This window comes from Camelus dromedarius, chromosome 18 (genome assembly GCF_036321535.1).
Source record: "Camelus dromedarius isolate mCamDro1 chromosome 18, mCamDro1.pat, whole genome shotgun sequence".
Lineage (NCBI taxonomy): Eukaryota > Metazoa > Chordata > Mammalia > Artiodactyla > Camelidae > Camelus > Camelus dromedarius.
The window spans coordinates 33,344,905-33,361,718 of record NC_087453.1 but is presented as its reverse complement, the minus strand read 5'-3'; positions in this window follow the sequence as shown (position 1 = coordinate 33,361,718).

Genomic DNA, 16,814 nt, shown 5'->3' with positions numbered 1-16,814 from the left:
GTAAAGTATCTTTGTGTTCCCAACAACGTAGGTGAAGGACGGCTTTCACACACAATTATCTCTCAGAACTGAGCATGTGGAGAGACTTTTGTTCATCTAGCACAAAGGGAACAGTTTGAAAGTGAAACTTTTACTCTAGTTTCTCACACTGCTTCGTAGTGCCGGTTTGATACTCCTGCAGTATTCACTGTAAAACCAAGTTGCAACTAGTTCCTCCCATTATATATTTATGTACGGTTGATAGCAACTTAAAAGTAACTTTGCGTTCCCAACAAGCTAGGTGAAGTACGGCTTTCACACACACTTATCTCTCAGAACTGAACATGAGGATAGACGTTCCTTCATCTAGCACAAAGGGAACGAGTTGCAGGAGAAACTTTATTCTGGTTTCTCAGTCTGTTTCCTAGTGCCGGTTTGAAGTTCCTGCAGTTTTCACTGTAAAACCGAGTTGGAGCTAGTACCATCCCATATATATATATGGATTATAGTTTGCAACTGAAAAGAATCTATGTGTTCCCAACAAGCTAGTTGAAGGATGGCTTGCACACACACTTATCTCTCAGTAATGAGCATGTGGAGGGAAGTTCGTTCATCTAACAAAATGGGAACGGGTTGCAGGGGACACTTTTACTCTGCTTTCTCATTCGGCTTCCTAGTGCCTTTTTGATGTTCCTGCTGTTTTATCTGTAAAATCGAGTTGGAACTAGTACCTACCCATCTATATGTATGTAGTGTAGTTTGCACCTGAAAAGAAACTTTGTGTTCCCAACAAGCTAGTTGAAGGATGGCTTTCACACACACTTCTCTCTCAGACCTGAGCATGTGGAGAGATTTTCTTTCAACTAGCAAAAAAAGAATGGGTTGAAGGAGAAACTTTTTCTCTGGTTTCTCACTCTGCTTCGTAGTGACGGTATGGAGTTCCTGCAGTATTCAATATAATACCTATTTGGGGCTAGTACCGGCCATATATATGTATGGATTGTAGTTTGCAACTGAAAAGAATCTCTTTGTTCCCAACAAGCTAGGTGAAGGAAGGCTTTCACACACACTTATCTCTCAGAATTGAGCATGTGGAGAGGCGTTCGTTTATCTAGCACAAAGGGAGCGGGATGCAGGAGACAATTTTATTCTGGTTTCTCAATCTGCTTCGTAGTTCCGGTTTGAAGTTCCGCAGTATTCACTGTAAAACCGAGTTGGAGCTATTGCCTCCCCATATATATGTATGGAGTGTAGTATGCAACAGAAAAGAAACTTGGGTTCCCAACAAGCTAGGTGAAGGACGGCTTTCAAACACTCTTAGCTCTCAGAACTGAGCATGTGGAGAGACGTTCATTCATCTAGCACAAAGGGAAAGGGTTGCAAGAGAAACTTTTACTCTGCTTTCTCAGTCGGCTTCCTAGTGCCTGTTTGATGTTCCTGTTGTTTTATCTGTAAAACCGAATTGGAGCTTGTACCTCCCCATAAATATTTATGGAGTGTTGTTTGCAACTGTAAAGAAACTTTGTGTTACCAACAAGCTAGGTGAAGGAAGACTATAACACACACTTAACTCTCAGAATTGAGCATGTGGAGAGACGTTCGTTCATATAGCACAAAGGGAACGGGTTGCTGGAGAAAATTTTACTCTCGGTTCTCAGTCGGCTTCCTACTGCCGGTTAGATGTTCCTGCAGTTTTCACTCTAAAACCGAGTTGATCTAGTACCATCCCATATATATCTATGGATAGTAGTTTGCAACTGAAAAGAAACTATGTGTTCCCAACAATCTAGGTGAAGTCGGCTTTCACAACTGAGCATGTGGAGAGACGTTCATTCATCTAGCAAAAAGAGAACGGGTTGCAGGGGAAACTTTTACTCTGGTTTCTCAGTCGTCTTCCTAGTGCCGGATTGAGTTTCCTGCAGTTTTCACTGTAAACCCGAGTTGGAGCTATTACCAACCCATATATATGTATGGATTGTAGTTTGCAACTGAAAAGAAACTTTGTGTTCCCAACAAGCTTGGTGAAGGACGGCTTTCACACACACTTCTCTCTCAGATCTGAGCATGTGTAGAGACGTTCGTTCATCTAGCACAATGGGAACCGGTTGCAGGTGACACTTTTACTCTGGTTTCTCATTCGGCTTCCTAGTGCCTGTTTGATGTTCCTCATTTTTTAATCTGTAAATCCGAGTTGGAGCTAGTACATCCCTATATATATGTATGGAGTGTAGTTTGCAACTGTAAAGTATCTTTGTGTTCCCATCAACCTAGTTGAAGGATGGCTTTCACACACACATTTCTCTCAGACCTGAGCATGTGGAGAGACTTTCGTTCATCTAGCACAAAGGGAAAGGGTTGAAAGGGAAACTTTTACTCTAGTTTCTCACACTGCTTCGAGGTGCAGTATTGATACTCCTGCAGTATTGACTGTTAAACCTATTTGGAGCTAGTACCTCCCCTTATATATTTATGTAGGGTAGATAGCAACTGAAAAGTAACTTTGTGTTCCCAACAAGCTAGGTGAAGGACTGCTTCACACACACTTATTTCTCAGAACTGAGCATGTGGAGAGACGTTCGTTCATCTAGCACAAAGGGAACGAGTTGCAGGAGAAACATTTATTCTGGTTTCTCAGTCTTTTTCCTAGTGCCTGTTTGATGTTCCTGCTGTTTTATCTGTAAAACCTTGTTGGAGCTAGTACCTCCCCATCTATATGTATGGAGTGTAGTTTGCACCAAAAAGAAACTTGGTGTTCCCAACAAGCTAGTTGAAGGATGGCTTTCACACACACTTATCTCTCAGAACTGAGCATGTGGAGAGACGTTCGTTCATCTAGCACAAACAGAATGGGTTGAAGGAGAAACTTTTACTCTGGTTTCTCACTCTGCTTCGAGGTGCCGGTTTGAAGTTCCTGCACTTTTCACTGTAAAACCTAGTTGGAGCTAGTACGTCCCCATATATATGTATTTAGTATAGTTTGCAAACTGAAAAGAAACTTTGTGTTCCCAACAAGCTAGGTGAAGTACGGCTTTCACACAGACTTATCACTCAGAACTGAGCATGTGGAGAGACGTTCGTTCATCTAGCAAAAAGGGAACGGGTTGCAGGAGAAACTATTTCTCCGGTTTCTCAGTCTGTTTCCTAGTGCCGGTTTGAAGTTCCTGCACTTTTCAATGTAAAATCTAGTTGGAGGTAGTACCTCCCCATATATATGTATGGAGTATAGTTTGCAACTGATAAGAAACTTTATGTTCCCAAGAAGCTAGGTGAAGGACTCTTTCACACACACTTTTCTCTCAGATTTGAGCATGTGAGGAAACTTTCGTTCATCTAGCACATAGGGAACGAGTTGCAGGAGAAACTTTGATTGTGGTTTCTTAGTCTGCTTCCTAGTGCAGGGTTGAAGTTCCTGCAGTTTTCACTGTAAAACCGAGTTGGTGCTAGTACCTCCCATATATATGTATGGATTGTAGTTTTAAACTGAAAAGTAAAATTTTGTGTTCCCAACAAGCTAGGTGAATGACGGCTTTCACACACAATTATCTCTCTGAACTGAGCATGTGGAGAGACTTTCATTCATCTAGCACAAACGGAATGAGTTGCAGGAGAAACATTTATTCTGGTTTCTCAGTCTGTTTCCTAGTGCCTGTTTGATGTTCCTGCTGTTTTATATGTAAAACCGAGTTGGAGCTAGTACCTCCCCATCTATATGTATGGAGTGTAGTTAGCACCTGAAAAGAAACTTTGTGTTCCCAACAAGCTAGGTGAAGGACTCTTTCACACACACATATCTCTCAGAACTGGGCATGTGAGGAGACTTTCGTTCATCTAGCACATAGGGAACGGGTTGCAGGAGAAACTTTTTCTCTGGTTTCTCAGTCTGTTTCCTAGTGCCTGTTTGAAATTCCTGCACTTTTCAATGTAAAACCTAGTTGGAGCTAGTACTTCCCCATATATATGTATCGAGTATAGTTTGCAACTGAAAAGAAACTTTATGATCCCAACAAGCTAGGTGAAGGACTCTTTCACACACACATATCTCTCAGAACTGAGCATGTGAGGAGACTTTCGATCATGTAGCACATAGGGAATGGGTTGCAGGAGAAACTTTTATTGTGGTTTGTTAGTCTGCTTCCTAGTGCAGGGTTGAAGTTCCTGCAGTTTTCACTGTAAAACCGAGTTGGTGCTAGTACCTCCCATATATATGTATGAAGTGTAATTTGAAACTGAATAGTAAAACTTTGTGTTGAAAACAAACTAGGTGAATGACGGCTTTAACACACAATTATCTCTCGAAACTGAGCATGTGGAGAGACGTTCGTTCATCTAGCAAAAAGGGAAAGGTGGCAGGATGAAATTATACTCTGGGTTAGCTGTGTGTTTCCTATTTTCTGTTAGAATTTCTTGCAGTTTTCACTGTAAAAGACAGTTGGAACTAGTACCTCCCTATATATATGTATGGATTGTAGTTTGCAACTGAAAAGAAACTTTGTGTTCCCAACAAGCTTGGTGAATGACGGCTTTCACAGACACTTCTCTCTCAGAACTGAGCATGTGGAGAGACGTTCGTTCATCTAGCACAATGGGAAAGGGTTGCAGGTGACACTTTTACTCTGGTTTCACATTCGGCTTCCTAGTGCCTGTTTGATGTTCCTCATTTTTTATCTGTAAAAAAGAGTTGGAGTTAGAACCTCCCCATATATATGTATGGAGTGTAGTTTGCATCTGTAAAGTATCTTTGTGTTCCCATCAACCTAGGTGAAGGACGGCTTTCACACACACTTATCTCTCAGAACTGAGCATGTGGAGAGACGTTCGTTCACCTAGCACATAGGGAACGGGATGCAGGAGAAACTTTTATTCTGGTTTCTTAGTCCGCTTCCTAATGCAGGGTTGAAGTTCCTGCAGTTTTCACTTTAAAACCGAGTTGGTGCTAGTACCTCCCATATATATGTATGGAGTGTAGTTAGAAACTGAAAAGTAAAACTTTGTGTTCCTAACAAGCTAAGTAAATGACGGCTTTCACACACAATTATCTCTCTGAACTGAGCATGTGGAGAGACGTTCATTCATCTAGCACAAAGGGAACGTGTTGCACGAGAAATTGTACTCTGGTTTCTCAGTCGGCTTCCTGTTGCCGGTTTGATGTTCCTGCAGTTTTCACTGTAAAACCGAGTTGGAGCTAGTACCAACCCATATAAATGTATGGATTGTAGTTTGCAACTGAAAAGAAACTCTTTGTTCCCAACAAGCTAGGTGAAGGAAGGCCTTCACACACAATTATCTCTCAGAATTGAGCATGTGGAGAGACGTTCGTTTATCTAGAAAAATGGAGCGGAATGCAGGAGACACTTTTATTCTGGTTTCTCAATCTGCTTCGTAGTGCCGGTTTGAAGTTACTGCAGTATTCACAGTAAAACCGAGTTGAAGCTAGTATCTCCCCATATATATGTATGGAGGGTATTTTGCAACTTAAAAGAAAGTATGTGTTCCCAAATAGTTAGGTGAAGGACGGCTTTCACACACACTTATCTCTCAGAACTGAGCATGTGGAGAGAATTTCTTTCATCTAGCACAAAAGGAACGGGTTTCAGTTGAAACTGTTACTCTGGTTTCTCACTCCTCTTCCTAGTGCCGTTTTGAAGTTCCTGCAGTATTCACTGTAAAACCGAGTTGGAGCTATTGCCTCCCAATATATATGTATGGAGTGTAGTTTGCAACTGAGAAGAAACATGGGTTCCCAACAAGCTAGTTGAAGGACGGCTTTCACACACACTTATCTCTCAGAACTGAGCATGTGTACAGACGTTCGTTCATCTAGCAAAAAGGGAAACGTGGCAGGATGAAATTATACTCTGGTGTAGCAGTGTGTTTCCTATTTTCGGTTAGAAATTCTTGCAGTTTTCACTGTAAAAGAGAGTTGGAGATAGTACCTCCATATATATATGTATGGATTGTAGTTTGCAACTGAAAAGAATCTTTGGGTTTCCAACAAGCTATTTGAAGGACAGCTTTCACACACACATTTCTCTCAGACCTGAGCATGTGGAGAGACTTTCGTTCATCTAGCACAAAGGGAAAGGGTTGAAAGGGAAACTTTTACTCTAGTTTCTCACACTGCTTCGAGGTGCAGTATTGATACTCCTGCAGTATTGACTGTTAAACCTATTTGGAGCTAGTACCTCCCCTTATATATTTATGTAGGGTAGATAGCAACTGAAAAGTAACTTTGTGTTCCCAACAAGCTAGGTGAAGGACTGCTTCACACACACTTATTTCTCAGAACTGAGCATGTGGAGAGACGTTCGTTCATCTAGCACAAAGGGAACGAGTTGCAGGAGAAACATTTATTCTGGTTTCTCAGTCTTTTTCCTAGTGCCTGTTTGATGTTCCTGCTGTTTTATCTGTAAAACCTTGTTGGAGCTAGTACCTCCCCATCTATATGTATGGAGTGTAGTTTGCACCAAAAAGAAACTTGGTGTTCCCAACAAGCTAGTTGAAGGATGGCTTTCACACACACTTATCTCTCAGAACTGAGCATGTGGAGAGACGTTCGTTCATCTAGCACAAACAGAATGGGTTGAAGGAGAAACTTTTACTCTGGTTTCTCACTCTGCTTCGAGGTGCCGGTTTGAAGTTCCTGCACTTTTCACTGTAAAACCTAGTTGGAGCTAGTACGTCCCCATATATATGTATTTAGTATAGTTTGCAAACTGAAAAGAAACTTTGTGTTCCCAACAAGCTAGGTGAAGTACGGCTTTCACACAGACTTATCACTCAGAACTGAGCATGTGGAGAGACGTTCGTTCATCTAGCAAAAAGGGAACGGGTTGCAGGAGAAACTATTTCTCCGGTTTCTCAGTCTGTTTCCTAGTGCCGGTTTGAAGTTCCTGCACTTTTCAATGTAAAATCTAGTTGGAGGTAGTACCTCCCCATATATATGTATGGAGTATAGTTTGCAACTGATAAGAAACTTTATGTTCCCAAGAAGCTAGGTGAAGGACTCTTTCACACACACTTTTCTCTCAGATTTGAGCATGTGAGGAAACTTTCGTTCATCTAGCACATAGGGAACGAGTTGCAGGAGAAACTTTGATTGTGGTTTCTTAGTCTGCTTCCTAGTGCAGGGTTGAAGTTCCTGCAGTTTTCACTGTAAAACCGAGTTGGTGCTAGTACCTCCCATATATATGTATGGATTGTAGTTTTAAACTGAAAAGTAAAATTTTGTGTTCCCAACAAGCTAGGTGAATGACGGCTTTCACACACAATTATCTCTCTGAACTGAGCATGTGGAGAGACTTTCATTCATCTAGCACAAACGGAATGAGTTGCAGGAGAAACATTTATTCTGGTTTCTCAGTCTGTTTCCTAGTGCCTGTTTGATGTTCCTGCTGTTTTATATGTAAAACCGAGTTGGAGCTAGTACCTCCCCATCTATATGTATGGAGTGTAGTTAGCACCTGAAAAGAAACTTTGTGTTCCCAACAAGCTAGGTGAAGGACTCTTTCACACACACATATCTCTCAGAACTGGGCATGTGAGGAGACTTTCGTTCATCTAGCACATAGGGAACGGGTTGCAGGAGAAACTTTTTCTCTGGTTTCTCAGTCTGTTTCCTAGTGCCTGTTTGAAATTCCTGCACTTTTCAATGTAAAACCTAGTTGGAGCTAGTACTTCCCCATATATATGTATCGAGTATAGTTTGCAACTGAAAAGAAACTTTATGATCCCAACAAGCTAGGTGAAGGACTCTTTCACACACACATATCTCTCAGAACTGAGCATGTGAGGAGACTTTCGATCATGTAGCACATAGGGAATGGGTTGCAGGAGAAACTTTTATTGTGGTTTGTTAGTCTGCTTCCTAGTGCAGGGTTGAAGTTCCTGCAGTTTTCACTGTAAAACCGAGTTGGTGCTAGTACCTCCCATATATATGTATGAAGTGTAATTTGAAACTGAATAGTAAAACTTTGTGTTGAAAACAAACTAGGTGAATGACGGCTTTAACACACAATTATCTCTCGAAACTGAGCATGTGGAGAGACGTTCGTTCATCTAGCAAAAAGGGAAAGGTGGCAGGATGAAATTATACTCTGGGTTAGCTGTGTGTTTCCTATTTTCTGTTAGAATTTCTTGCAGTTTTCACTGTAAAAGACAGTTGGAACTAGTACCTCCCTATATATATGTATGGATTGTAGTTTGCAACTGAAAAGAAACTTTGTGTTCCCAACAAGCTTGGTGAATGACGGCTTTCACAGACACTTCTCTCTCAGAACTGAGCATGTGGAGAGACGTTCGTTCATCTAGCACAATGGGAAAGGGTTGCAGGTGACACTTTTACTCTGGTTTCACATTCGGCTTCCTAGTGCCTGTTTGATGTTCCTCATTTTTTATCTGTAAAAAAGAGTTGGAGTTAGAACCTCCCCATATATATGTATGGAGTGTAGTTTGCATCTGTAAAGTATCTTTGTGTTCCCATCAACCTAGGTGAAGGACGGCTTTCACACACACTTATCTCTCAGAACTGAGCATGTGGAGAGACGTTCGTTCACCTAGCACATAGGGAACGGGATGCAGGAGAAACTTTTATTCTGGTTTCTTAGTCCGCTTCCTAATGCAGGGTTGAAGTTCCTGCAGTTTTCACTTTAAAACCGAGTTGGTGCTAGTACCTCCCATATATATGTATGGAGTGTAGTTAGAAACTGAAAAGTAAAACTTTGTGTTCCTAACAAGCTAAGTAAATGACGGCTTTCACACACAATTATCTCTCTGAACTGAGCATGTGGAGAGACGTTCATTCATCTAGCACAAAGGGAACGTGTTGCACGAGAAATTGTACTCTGGTTTCTCAGTCGGCTTCCTGTTGCCGGTTTGATGTTCCTGCAGTTTTCACTGTAAAACCGAGTTGGAGCTAGTACCAACCCATATAAATGTATGGATTGTAGTTTGCAACTGAAAAGAAACTCTTTGTTCCCAACAAGCTAGGTGAAGGAAGGCCTTCACACACAATTATCTCTCAGAATTGAGCATGTGGAGAGACGTTCGTTTATCTAGAAAAATGGAGCGGAATGCAGGAGACACTTTTATTCTGGTTTCTCAATCTGCTTCGTAGTGCCGGTTTGAAGTTACTGCAGTATTCACAGTAAAACCGAGTTGAAGCTAGTATCTCCCCATATATATGTATGGAGGGTATTTTGCAACTTAAAAGAAAGTATGTGTTCCCAAATAGTTAGGTGAAGGACGGCTTTCACACACACTTATCTCTCAGAACTGAGCATGTGGAGAGAATTTCTTTCATCTAGCACAAAAGGAACGGGTTTCAGTTGAAACTGTTACTCTGGTTTCTCACTCCTCTTCCTAGTGCCGTTTTGAAGTTCCTGCAGTATTCACTGTAAAACCGAGTTGGAGCTATTGCCTCCCAATATATATGTATGGAGTGTAGTTTGCAACTGAGAAGAAACATGGGTTCCCAACAAGCTAGTTGAAGGACGGCTTTCACACACACTTATCTCTCAGAACTGAGCATGTGTACAGACGTTCGTTCATCTAGCAAAAAGGGAAACGTGGCAGGATGAAATTATACTCTGGTGTAGCAGTGTGTTTCCTATTTTCGGTTAGAAATTCTTGCAGTTTTCACTGTAAAAGAGAGTTGGAGATAGTACCTCCATATATATATGTATGGATTGTAGTTTGCAACTGAAAAGAATCTTTGGGTTTCCAACAAGCTATTTGAAGGACAGCTTTCACACACACATATCTCTCAGAACTGAGCATGTGGAGAGACGTTAGTTCATCTAGCACAAAGTGAACGGGTTGCAAGAGAAACTTTTACTCTGCTTTCTCAGTCGGCTTCCTAGTGCCGGTTTGATGTTCCTTTTGTTTTATCTGTAAAACCGAATTGGAGCTTGTACCTCCCCATAAATATTTATGGAGTTTTGTTTGCTACTGAAAAGAAACTTTGTGTTCCCAACAAGCTAGTTGAAGGAAGACTATAACACACACTTAACTCTCAGAATTGAGCATGTGGAGAGACGTTCGTTCATCTAGCACAAAGGTAAAGGGTGGCTGGAGAAAATTTTACTCTGGGTTCTCAGTCGGCTTCCTACTGCCGGTTAGTTGTTCCTGCAGCTTTCACTCTAAAACCGAATTGGATCTAGTACCAACCCATATATATATATGGATAGTAGTATGCAACTGAAAAGAAATTATGTGTTCCCAACAATCTAGGTGAAGGTCGGCTTTCACACACACTTATCTCTCAGACCTGAGCATGTGGAGAGACTTTCGTTCATCTAGCACAAAAGGAACAGGTTGAAAGGGAAACTTTTACTCTAGTTTCTCACACTGCTTCGAGGTGCCGGTTTGAAGTTCCTACAGTTTTCACTGTAAAACCTAGTTGGAGCTAGTACTTCCCCATATATATGTATGGAGTATAGTTTGCAACTGAAAAGAAACTTTATGTTCCCAACAAGCTAGGTGAAGGACTGTTTCACACACACTTATCTCTCAGAAATGAGCATGTGAGGAGACCTTCGTTCATCTAGCACATAGGGAACGGGTTGCAGGAGAAAATTTTATTCTGGTTTCTTAGTCTGCTTCCTAGTGCAGGGTTGAAGTTCCTGCAGTTTTCACTGTAAACCGAGTTGGTGCTAGTACCTCCCCATACATATGTATGGAGTTTAGTTTGCAACTCTAAATTATCTTTGTGTTCCCATCAACCTAGGTGAAGGACGGCTTTCACACACACTTATCTCTCAGACCTGAGCATGTGGAGAGACTTTCGTTCATCTAGCACAAAGGGAACACGTTGAAAGGGATACTTTTACTCTAGTTTCTCACTCTGCTTCATAGTGCCGGTATGAAGTTCCTGCAGTATTCACTGTAATACCTATTTGGAGCTAGTACCGGCCATATATATGTATGGAGTTTAGTTTGCTACTGAAAAGAAACTTTGTGTTCCCAACAAGCTAGGTGAAGTACGGCTTTCACACAGATATATCACTCAGAACTAAGCATGTGAGGAGACTTTCGTTCATCTAGCACAAAGGGAACGGTTGCAGGATGAATTTATACTCTGGGATAGCAGTCTGTTTCCTATTGCCGGTTGTAATTTCCTTCAGTTTTCACTGTAAAACAGATTTGGAATTATTACTTCCTCATATATATGTGTGGAGTGTAGTTTGTAACTCAATAGAAACTGTGTATTCCATACAAGCAAGGTGAAGCACGGCTTTCACACACAGTTATCTCTCAGAACTGAGCATGTGGAGAGACGTTCGTTCACCTAGCACATAGGGAACGGGATGCAGGAGAAACTTTTATTCTGGTTTCTTAGTCTGCTTCCTAGTGCAGGGTTGAAGTTCCTGCAGTTTTCACTTTAAAAACGAGTTGGTGCTAGTACCTCCCATATATATGTATGGAGTCTAGTTAGAAACTGAAAAATAAAACTTTGTGTTCCTAACAACCTAAGTGAATGACGGCTTTCACACACAATTATCTCTCTGAACTGAGCATTTGAAGAGACGTTCATTCATCTAGCACAAAGTGAACGGGTTGCCGGAGAAAGTTGTACTCTGGTTTCTCATTCGGCTTCCTGGTGCCGGTTTGATGTTCCTGCAGTTTTCACTGTAAATCCGAGTTGGAGCTAGTACCAACCCATATATATGTATGGATTGTAGTTTGCAACTGAAAAGAAACTCTTTGGTCCCAACAAGCTAGATGAAGGAAGGCCTTCACACACAATTATCTCTCAGAATTGAGCATGTGGAGAGACGTTCGTTTATCTAGAACAAATGGAGAGGGATGCAGGAGACACTTTTATTCTGGTTTCTCAATCTGCTTCGTAGTGCCGGTTTGAATTTACTGCAGTATTCACTCTAAAACCGAGTTGGAGCTAGTATGTCCCCATATATATGTATGGAGGTTATTTTGCAACTTAAAAGAAAGTATGTGTTCCCAAATAGTTAGGTGATGACGGCTTTCACACACACTTATCTCTCAGAAGTGAGCATGTGGAGAGACGTTCGTTCATCTAGCACAAAGGAACGTTTTGCAGGAGAAAGTTTACTCTGGTTTCTCAGTCTGTTTCCTACTGCCGGTTTGAATTTCCTGCCGGTTTGAATTTCACTGTAAAACAGAGTTGGAATAGTACCTCCCCATATATATGTATTTAGCGTAGTTTGCAACTGAAAGAAACTTTGTGTTCCCAACAAGCTAGGTGAAGGATTGCTTTCACACACACTTATCTCTCAGAACTGAGCATGTGGAGAGAAGTTCTTTCATCTAGCACAAAAGGAACGTGTTTCAGGTGAAACTGTTTCTCTGGTTTCTCATTCTGCTTCCTAGTGCCGGTTTGAAGTTCCTGCAGTATTCACTGTAAAACCGAGTTCGAGCTATTGCCTCCCAATATATATGTATGGAGTGTAGTTTGCAACTGAGAAGAAACTTGGGTTCCCAACAAGCTAGGTGAAGGACGGCTTTCACACACACTTATCTGTCAGAACTGAGCATGTTTACAGACTTTCGTTCATCTAGCAAAAAGGGAAAAGTCGCAGGATGAAATTATACTCTGGTGTAGCAGTGTGTTTCCTATTTTCGGTTAGAATTTCTTGCAGTTTCACTGTAAAAGAGAGTTGGAGATATTACCTCCCAATATATATGTATGGAATGTAGTTTGCAACTGAAAAGAATCTTTGGGTTCCCAACATGCTAGGTGAAGGACAGCTTTCACACACACATATCTCTCAGACCTGAGTATGTGGAGAGACGTTCGTTCATCTAGCACAAAGGGAACGTGTTGCAAGAGAAACTTTTACACTGCTTTCTCAGTCGGCTTCCTAGTGCCGGTTTGATGTTCCTGTTGTTTTATCTGTAAAACCGAATTGGAGCTTGTACCTCCCCATAAATATTTATGGAGTGTTATTTGCAACTGAAAAGAAACTTTGTGTTCCCAACAAGCTAGGTGAAGGAAGACTATAACACACACTTAACTCTCAGAATTGAGCATGTGGAGTGACGTTCGTTCATCTAGCAAAAAGGGAAAGTTGGCAGGATGAACTTATACTCTGTGGTAGCAGTATGTTTCCTTATGCCCGTTGGAATTTCCTGCAGTTTTCACTGTAAAACAGAGCTGGAACTAGTTCTTCCCCATATATATGTACGGATTGAAGTTTGTCACTTAATAGAATCTGTGTGTTCCCAACAAGCAAGGTGAAGAACGACATTCACACACACTTATCTCTCAGAACAGAGCATGTGGAGAGACGTTCGTTCATCTAGCACAAAGGGAACGGTTTGCAGGAGAAAGTTTACTCTAGTTTCTCAGTCTGTTTCCTATTGCCGGTTTGAAGTTCCTGCAGTTTTCACTGTAAAACAGAGTTGGAATACTACCTCCCCTTATATATGTATGGAGTGTAGTTTGCAACTGAAAGAAAGTTTGTGTTCCCAACAAGCTAGGTGAAGGACGGCTTTCACACACACTTATCTCTCAGAACTGAGCATGTGAGGAGACGTTCGTTCATCTAGCACATAGGGAACGATTTGCAAGTGTAACTTTTATTCTGGTTTCGCACTCTGCTTCCTAGTGCCAGTTTGAAGTTCCTGCAGTATTCACTGTAAATCCGAGTTGGAGCTAGGGCCTCCCCATACATTTGTATGGATTGTAGTTGGCAACTGAAAAGAAACTTTGGGTTCCCAATAAGCTAGGTCTAGGACGACTTTCACACACACTTATCTCTCAGAACTGAGCATGTGTAGAGACGTTCGTTCATCTAGCACAAAGGGAACGGTTTGCAGGAGAAACTATTACTCTGGTATCTCAGTCGGCTTACTAGTGCCGGATTGATGTTCCTGCAGTTTTCACTGTAAAACCGAGATGGAGCTAGTACCAACCCATATATATGTATGGATTGTAGTTTGAAAATGAAAAGAAACTATGTGTTCCGAACAAGCTAGTTGAAGGACGTCTTTCACACACACTTATCTCTCAGAACTGAGCATGTGGAGAGACGTTCGTTCATCTAGCACATAGGGAACGATTTGCAGGAGAAACTTTTATTCTGGTTTCTCAGTCTGCTTCCTAGTGCCGGGTTGAATTTCCTGCAGTTTTCACTGTAAAACCGAATTTCAGCTAGTACCTCCCCATGTATATGTATGTGGTGTAGTTGGCAACTGAAAAAAACTTTGGGTTCACAACAAGCTAGGTGAAGGACGGCTTTCACACCCACTTATCTCTCAGAACTGAGCATGTGAGGAGATGTTCGTTCATCCAGCACAAATGGAAGGGGTTGCAGGAGAAACTTTTACTCTGGTTTCTCATTCGGCTTCCTAATGCCGTTTTGATGTTCCTGTTGTTTTATCTGTAAAACATAATTGGAGCTGCTACCTCCCAATATATATTTAAGGAGTGTAGATAGCAACTGAAAAGAATCTTTGTTTTCCCAGCAAGCTAGTTGCAGGACGAATTTCACACACATTTATCTCACTGAACTGAGCATGTGGAGAGACGTCCGTTCATCTAGCACAAATGGAACGGGTTGCTGGAGGAACTTTTACTCTGGTTTCTCAGACTGTTTCCTAGTGCCGGTTTTAAATTCCTGCAGTTTTCACTGTAAAACAGAGTTGGAGCTAGTACCTCCCCATATATATGTATGGAGTGTAGTTTGCGACTGAAAAGAAAATTTGTGTTCCCAAAAAGCTAGGTGAAGGACGGCTTTCACACACACATATCTCTCAGAACTGAGCATGTGGAGAGACTTTCGTTCACCTAGAACAAAGGGAACGGTGGCAGGATGAACTTATACACTGTGGTAGCAGTAGGTTTCCTTATGCCCGTTGGAATTTCCTGCAGATTTCACTGTAAAGCAGAGGTGGAACTAGTACTTCCCCATATATATGCATGGAGTGAAGTTTGTAGCTGAATAGAATCTGTGTGTTCCCAACAAGCAAGTTGTAGGGCGGCTTAACACGCACTTATCTTTCAGAACTGAGCATGTGAAGAGACTTTCGTTCATCTAGCACAAATGGAACGTGTTGAAGGAGAAACTTTCACTCTGGATTCTCTGTCTGTTTCCTAGTGCCAGTTTGAAGTTCCTGCAGTTTTCACTGTAAAAACGAGTTGGAGCTAGTACCAACCCATATACATGTATGGATTCTAGTTTGCAACTGAAAAGAAACTATGTTTTCCCAACAAGATAGGTGAAGGACGGCTTTCACAACTGAGCATGTGGAGAGCCATTCGTTCATCTAGAACAAGGGGAACGGGTTGCAGGAGAAACTTTTACTCTGGTTTCTCAGTCTGTTTCCTAGTGCCAGTTTGATGTTCCTGCAGTTTTCACTGTAAAACTGTGTTGGAGCTTGTATCAACTTATATATATGTGTGGATTGTAGTTTGCAACTGAAAAGAAAATTTGTGTTCCCAACAACCTAGGTGAAAGCGGCTTTCACACAAATTTATCTCTCATTTCTGAGCATTTGGAAACACGTTCGTTCATCTAGCACAAAGGGAAAGGTGGCAGAATGAACTTAAACTCTGGGGTAGCTGCCTGTTTCCTATTGCCGTTTGGAAATACTTGCAGTTTTCACTGTAAAATAGAGTTGGAGCTAGTACCTCCCAATATATATGTATGGAGTTTAGTTTGCAACTGAAAAGAAACTTTGTGTTCCCAACAAGCTAGGTGAAGGACGGCTTTCACACACACTTATCTCTCAGAACTGAGCATGTGGAGAGACGTTCGTTCATGTAGCAGAAAGGGAACGGGTTGCAGGAGAAACTTTTACTCTGGTTCCTCAGCCGGCTTCCTAGTGCCGGTTTCATGTTCCTGTTGTTTTATCTATAAAATCGATTTGGAGCTGGTACCTCCCCATATATATGTATGGAGTGTAGTTTGCAACTGAAAAGAAACTTTGTGTTCCCAACAAGCTAGGTGCAGGACGACATTCACACACACATATCTCTCAGAACTGAGCATGTGGAGGGATGTTCGTTCATCTAGCACAAAGGGAACGGGTTGCAGGAGAAACTTTTACTCTGGTTTCTCAGTCGGTTTCCTAGTGCCGGCTTTAAGTTCCTGCAGATTCACTGTAAAACAGAGTTGTTTCTAGTACCTTCCCATATATAAGTATGGAGTGCAGTATGCAACTAAAAAGAAACTTTGTGTTCCCAACAAGCTAGTTGAAGGGCGGCTTTCACACACATTTATCTCTCAGAACTGAGCATGTGGAGAGACGTTCGCTAATCCAGCACAAAGGGAACGGGTTGCAGGAGAAACTTATACCCTGGTTTCTAAGTCTGTTTCCTAGTTCCGGTTAGATGTTCCTTCAGTTTTCACTGTAAAACCGAGTTGGAGCTAGTACCATCCCATATATATGTATGGATTATAGTTTGCAACTGAAAAGAATCTATGTGTTCCCAACAAGCTAAGTGAAGGACGGCTTTCAAACACACTTATCTCTCAGAACTGAGCATATGGAGGTAAGTTCGTTCATCTAGCACAAAGGGAACGGGTTGCAGGAGACACTTTTACTCTGGTTTCTCATTCGGCTTCCTAGTGCCGGATTGATGTTCCTGCTGTTTTATCTGTAAAACCGTGTTGGAGCTAGTACCTACCCATATGTATTTATGGAGTGTAGTTTGCAACTGTAAAGAATCTTTGTGTTCCCAACAAGCTAGGTGAAGGACGGCTTTCACACACACTTATCTCTCAGAACTGAGCATGTGGAGAGACGTTCGTTCATCTAGCACAAAAGGAACGGTTGCAGGATGAACTTATACTCTGGGGTAGCAGTCTGTTTCCTATTGCCGGTTGGAATTTCCTGCAGTTTTCAAAGTAAAACAG